The sequence below is a fragment of the Bison bison genome, unplaced genomic scaffold (genome assembly GCF_000754665.1).
Source record: "Bison bison bison isolate TAMUID 2011002044 unplaced genomic scaffold, Bison_UMD1.0 scf7180017864184, whole genome shotgun sequence".
Taxonomy (NCBI): Eukaryota; Metazoa; Chordata; class Mammalia; order Artiodactyla; family Bovidae; genus Bison; species Bison bison.
In genome coordinates, this window is record NW_011494756.1 from 2,211,823 (window position 1) to 2,219,019 (window position 7,197).

Sequence of the window (7,197 nt, forward strand, 5' to 3'; positions counted from 1 at the left end):
GGAGTTTCAGCTTCAGCATCATTCCTTCCAAAGAAATCCCAGGGCTGATCTCCTTCAGAATGGACTGGTTGGATCTCCTTGCAGTCCAAGGGACTCTCAAGAGTCTTCTCCAACACCACAGTTCAAAAGCATCAATTCTCGGCGCTCAGCCTTCTTCACAGTCCAACTCTCACATCCATACATGACCACAGGAAAAACCATAGCCTTGACTAGACAAACCTTTATTGGCAAAACAATGTCTCTGCTTTTGAATATGCTATCTAGGTTGGTCATAACTTTCCTTCCAAGGAGTAAGCGTCTTTTAAGTTCATGGCTGCAGTTACCATCTGCAGTGATTTTGGAGCCCAGAAAAAGAAAGTCTGACACTGTTTCCACTGTTTCCCCATCTATTTCCCATGAAGTGGTGGGACCGGATGCCATGATCTTCGTTTTTATCTGGATAGTCCATGGGGTCGCAAAGAGTTGGACACGACTGAGCGACTTTCACATCTTTACAAAGACTTTTAAAATTAATTTTTAATGTTTATTATTTTGGTTCTGCTTGGTCTTTGTTGCAGCAAGCAGGAGCTACTCTTCCTTGCCGTGCAGGCTTCTCGTTGCGGTGGCATCTCTTGTTGCAGAGCACAGGCTCTAGGCACACAGGCTTCAGTACTTGCAGCACACAGGCTTAATTACTCCCAGCATGTGGAATCTTCCTGAACCAGGGGTCAAACCCATGTCCCCTGCACTGGCTGGCAGATTTTTATCCACTGTACCACCAAGGAAGTTCTCCAGAGGGGTTTTATTAAGATATAAGGTATGAAAGTGTTAGTTGCTCAGTCGTGTCTGACTCTACAACCCAATGGACTGTAGCCCTCCAGGCAACCTCTGTACATGGGATTCTTTACATGGGATTCTCCAGACAAGAATACTGGAGTGGGTTACCATTTCCTTCTCCAGGGGATCTTCCAGGCCCAGGGATCGAACCCAGGTCTCCTGCATTGCACAGATTCTTTACCATCTGAGCCACCAGGGAAGCCCAACTGAAGCCGGTAAAATATAGTGATGAATTTTTACCTGTGTATACACTTTTGCAATCAGCACCCAGATCATGTCTAGGGTGTTTTCATCATCCCAGACAGTTCCCTCCTGCCTCTTGACAGTCAACACCACCTTCCCACAGGCACTCAGTGATCTGGTTTATGTCACCAAAGATCAGTTTTTCCTGGACTTGCACTTCACATAAATGGGATCTCACAGTCCACGCTCTTTTGTGTCTGACTTCTGTTCCTCAGCACAATGCTCAGTCCGCTGATGCTGCTGCCTGTATCAGCGCCCCACAGCTTGTTTATCTGTTCACCGTGGAAGGATGTTTGGGGCATTTCCAATGTTGGACTCTGATGAGCAAAGCTGCCAAAGTGCTGTTCATCTTGGAGTGGGAGGGCAGAGAGGAGGTGGTGGAGGATGACAAAGGGGCACAGAGAAACTTTGGAGGTAATGGATATGCTCATTATAAAATGATTGGGATGGTGCCTTCCTGGGTGTATCTTTATGTCAAAACTTATTAAATCATGCACTTTAAATATGTGTAGCTTATTATGTGTCGATGACGCATTAATAAATCTGTTTTTTTTTAAAAGTGATCTATGGGCCTTGGATATTGTTTCAGTCATGTGATTCTTTATTCACACAAAAGGTTTTTATAATTTTTATTTATCCATTTATTTTTGGCAGTGCTGGGTCTTGGTAGCTGCACCAGCTTGCTCTCTAGTTGCGGTGCACAAACTTCTTATTGGGATGGCTTTTCTTGTTGTGGAGCATGGGCTCCAAGACACGGACTTCAACAGTTGTGGGACACGGGCTTAGTTCTGGGATCTTCTCGGATCAGGGATCAAACCCTTGTTGGCTACATTGGCAGGCAGATTCTTTACCACTGAGTCACGAGGGAAGTCCCACACAAAAGTTGGTGGGAAGCTCAGCATGCAATAGAGATAAAGCCAGAGCTGCTTCTGTTAAATGTGGGAAGAGGCTGCCCGATCCCACCCACTCAGCTTCCCCCTGCCCCTCACAGTGCCCCACCCACACCGAGGCAGCATATTCCTAGGGTTCCACAAAAGTCAGTTCAAAACACACTGGCCCAGAGGGTCTCTGATGGCCATTCCAGTTCTGGGTTCTGATGATATTAATACAAGAACTTCCAGGCCTGGATCTGGGTTTCCTGCCAATCTTTACCCTTCATCACAGGATGGATCTTACACACCATTTTCTATGGCGCTACCTGGGGGACAAGCATCAACTTGCCTTGATGCCTCAGCCAACAGTCAGCAAAGTGTAATGGGGCTCTCCCCGGGGGGGCTCTCCCAGGGGGGCTTTCACACACCTTCATCGGGGCTCCAGCTGCTTGCCAGGGTGACTCTCAGCCCCTATGCTGCCTTTCATTGCGGTTATCTGCCTGTCCACCCTGAAAACTCCAGAGACAGGAAGGACACCTCTGTGCCCGGGTCAGCCCAGCACCAGGCCCAGCCCAGGCAGGCACTCCGCACAGGTGGGACTGAATGGGTCTCAGCTCAGCCCTCCCTGGAACATGATGAGCAGGGTCCAAAGCCTTTCCTTGACTCTCTAAGGGCCTCATTCGACAAATATTTATTGAGCAACTACTCTGTAGTTGTAGGTACTTCTTATTTATTTTAAAAAGTATTTTTATTATATGAATAAGAAAGGCTTTCCTTTTAAAAATATTTATTCATTGATCTTGGCTGCACACAGGATTTTCAGTCTTCACTGAGGAGTGCAGGATCCTTAGTTTCAGCATGTGGGATCTGGCTCCCTGACCAGGGATCCAGCTTGGGCCCCCTGCACTGGGAACATAGAGTCTTAGCCACTGGAAGTCCCCACCAAGCACTCTCTACAGTGCTGGATGTACAAACGGACAAAATCCTTGTCCTCTGTATTTTATACTTTCGTTGGAGAGACAATGAGCCGGTAACTACATAACTGTTAGGAGAAGCAATCTGCCATGGGCTTTGAGTCCCTGCAAGTTCTTGCTGGGCAAGCCAAGAGAGCAAGGCCCTGAAAGCTGCCTACCCAGGCCATTTCTCAGGGCTGTGTTTATAACAAGCAATGTTGAGGGATGAGGTAACATCTCCTCCTGGAAAAAGAACAAGCATGCTTATCACTCACTATAAAAGCAGTATTAACTTCTGTGCTCCTCTCCCATAATGCCAAGCACAAGGTAGACAGACAAACACAATGGGTCCTTTGCAGGGCTTGGGGGACATGGGGGAAAATGACACAAAAATAAAGGATCAGCGACTGCTTTTTCCATGAGTAATAATAATGGCCTTTGTCCGTTACCCAGGAGTTCCATGTCTCCTGCAGCATCCATGAAAAGACTTTTGCTAAACCGTAATGAATAGAAACAGTTTATTAGTTTGCAAAATCTCAGATGCTGTACATTTGTAAGCAATGTGAAGTGCTTTTGAGAAAACTGAGCAGAAAAGAGGAGAGAGGAATTATAGGAGGGCTTGCTATATATATATATTTTTTTTTTTTTTTTCTTTCTGAGCTGAACAGCATGTGGGATCTTAGTTAACCAAGCAGGGATGGAAGCCAGGACCCCTGCATTGGAGTCTTAACCACTGGACCACCAGGGAAATCCCAGGGCTTGCTACCTTATTTTATTATTATTTTCTACTTACTTGTGTCTGGTCTCTGTTGCAGAACGCAGGATCTTCATTGAGGCACGCAGAGTCTTTAGTCTCGGCATGCAGGCTCTAGTTCCCTGACTAGAGATCAAACCCAGGCCCGCTGCTTTGGGAGCCCAGTCTTCATCACTGGACCACCAGGGAAGTCCCACGCTCGCTACTTTAGACGACGTCATTCAGAAAGCCTCCTCTGCTCAAGCGACATTGATGCAGATACATGAATAAAGTGAGGAAACAAGCCAAGTAACTATTTGGAAGTGCGTTTCAGCCAGAACCACAGGGGCAAAGGTCCTGGTGAATGAAGCGAAAGTCACTCAGTCCAACTCTTTGTGACCCCATGAATCGCAGCACGCCAGGCTTCCCTGTCCATCACCAACTCCCAGAGTTCACCCAAATTCATGTCCATTGAGTTGGTGATGCCATCCAGCCATCTCATCCTCTGTCGTCCTCTTCTCCTCCTGCCTTCAACCCTTCCCAACATCAGGGTCTTTTCCAATGAGTCAACTCTTCCCATGAGGTGGCCAAAGTATTGAAGTTTTCAGCTTCAGCATCAATCCTTCCAATGAACACCCAGGAGTGATCTCCTTTAGGATGGACTGGTTGGATCTCCTTGCAGTCCAAGGGACTCTCAAGAGTCTTCTCCAACACCACAGTTCAAAAGCATCAATTCTTTGGCACTCAGCTTTCTTCAAAGTCCAACTTTCACATCCATACCTGACCACTGGAAAAACCATAGCCTTGACTAGACTATACAGGAGTGGGTAGCCTTTCCCTTCTCCAGGGGATCTTCCCAACCCAAGGATAGAACCCAGGTCTTCCACATTGCAGAATGTGCAAAAAATTGTGGATTTTTTACTAGTTGAGCCACCAGGGAAGCCTCCCGGAGCAGGTGTTAAAGAGAGAAAGGCATAAGATGAGGCTGGGGAATCTGTCAAGGGCCAGAACACACAGAGCCTCAAAGGTCATGTAAAGCACTTGCAATGTTCTCTTGAGTGAGAGGGGGACTACCAGTGGGTTTTGACCAGAGAAGTGGCCTGCTCTGATTTCTCTTTCAAAAGGAAGACTCTGATTGCTGTATGAGAATAGCCAGTAGCCCTAGAGATCAGTGTGGACACAGGGAGCCTGTGAGAAGTCTATTACAGTAGACCCAATGAGAGATGCCAGTGTCTTCTCCTGATTGGGGGGTGGAAGTGGTGAGAAATGGTCAGCTTCTGGATGCATTTTAAGAACAGAACCAGAAATTGGCTGTGAGGTGCAGAGAAAAGGAGCCAAGAATGACCCAAGATTTTGTTCTGAGCAGCTGCAAGGAATGAGTCAACTGAGCTGGAGGAGACAAATTTAGCATATTAAAAAGCAGAGACATCACTTGTCAGGAAAGGTCCGTATGGTCAAAGTTATGGTTTTTCTGGTAGTCACATGTGGATGTTAGAGTTGGAACCATAAAAAAGGCTGCATGCCGAAGAATCAACGCTTTCGAACTGTGGCGTTGGAGGAGACTCTTGAGAGTCCCTTGGACAGCAAGGAGATCAAACCTGTCAATCCTAAAGGAAATCAACCATGAATATTCATTGGAAAGACTAAAGCTGAAGCTGAAGCTCCAATACTTTGGCCACCTGATGTGAAGAGCTGCCTCATAGGAAAAGACCCTGATGCTGGGAAAGACTGAGGGCAAGAGGAGAAGGAGGCAGCAGAGGATGAGATGGTTGGATGGCATTACCAACTCAATGGACATGAGTTTGAGTAAGCTCCAAGAGACTGTGAAGGACAGGGAAGCCTGGCATGCTGCAGTCTATGGGGTTGCAAAGAATTAAAAATGATTTAGCGACTGAACAGTCCTGAATATTCATTGGAAGGACTGATGCTGAAGCTGAAACTCCAATACTTTGGCCATCTGATGTGAAGAACTGACTCATTTGAAAAGACCCTGATGCTGGGAAAGATTGAAGGAGGGAGGAAAAGGGGACGACAGAGAATGAGATGATTGGATGGCATCACACAACAAACATGAGTTTGAGTAAACTCTGGGAGTTAGTGATGGACAGAGAGGCCTGGCGTGCTGCAGTCCATGGGGTCTCAAAGAGTTGGACACGACTGAGTGCAAAGAAATAGAGGAAAACAACAGAATGCGAAAGACTAGGGATCTCTTCAAGAAAATCAGAGATACCAAAGGAACATTTCATGCAAAGATGAGCTCGATAAAGGACAGAAATGGTATGGACCTAACAGAAGCAGAAGATATTAAGAAGAGATGGCAAGAATACACAGAAGAACTGTACAAAAAAGAACTTCACGACCCAGATAATCACGATGGTGTGATCACTGACCTAGAGCCAAACATCCTGGAATGTGTCAAGTGGGCCTTAGAAAGCATCACTACGAACAAAGCTAGTGGAGGTGATGGAATTCCAGTTGAGCTATTCCAAATCCTGAAAGATGATGCTGTGAAAGTGCTGCACTCAATATGCCAGCAAATTTGGAAAACTCAGCAGTGGCCACAGGACTGGAAAAGGTCAGTTTTTATTCCAATCCCAAAGAAAGGCAATGCCAAAGAATGCTCAAACTACCGCACAATTGCACTCATCTCACACGCTAGTAAAGTAATGCTCAAAATTCTCCAAGCCAGGCTTCAGCAATATGTGAACTGTAAACTTCCTGATGTTCAAGCTGGTTTTAGAAAAAGCAGAGGAACCAGAGATCAAATTGCCAACATCCGAAAAAGCAAGAGAGTTCCAGAAAAACATCTATTTCTGCTTTATTGACTATGCCAAAGCCTTTGACTGTGTGGATCACAATAAACTGTGCAAAATTCTTCAAGAGATGAGAATACCAGACTACCTGATCTGCCTCTTGAGAAATCTGTATGCAGGTCAGGAAGCAACAGTTAGAACTGGACATGGAACAACAGACTGGTTCCAAATAGGAAAAGGAGTTCATCAAGGCTGTATATTGTCACCCTGTTTATTTAACTTCTATGCAGAGTACATCATGAGAAACGCTGGACTGGAAGAAACACAAGCTGGAATCAAGATTGCCGGGAGAGATACCAATAACCTCAGATATGCAGATGACACCACCCTTATGGCAGAAAGTGAAGAGGAACTCAAAAGCCTCTTGATGAAAGTGAAAGAGGAGAGTGAAAAAGTTGGCTGAAAGCTCAACATTCAGAAAATGAAGATCATGGCATCCGGTCCCACCACTTCATGGGAAATAGATGGGGAAACAGTGGAAACAGTGTCAGACTTTATTTTTCTGGGCTCCAAAATCACTGCAGATGGTGACTGCAGCCATGAAATTAAAAGACGCTTACTCCTTGGAAGGAAAGTTATGACCAACCTAGATAGCATATTCAAAACCAGAGACATTACTTTGCCAACAAAGGTTCGTCTAGTCAAGGCTATGGTTTTTCCAGTGGTCATGTATGGATGTGAGAGTTGGACTGTGAAGAAGGCTGAGCACCGAAGAATTGATGCTTTTGAACTGTGGTGTTGGAGAAGACTCTTGAGAGTCCCTTGGA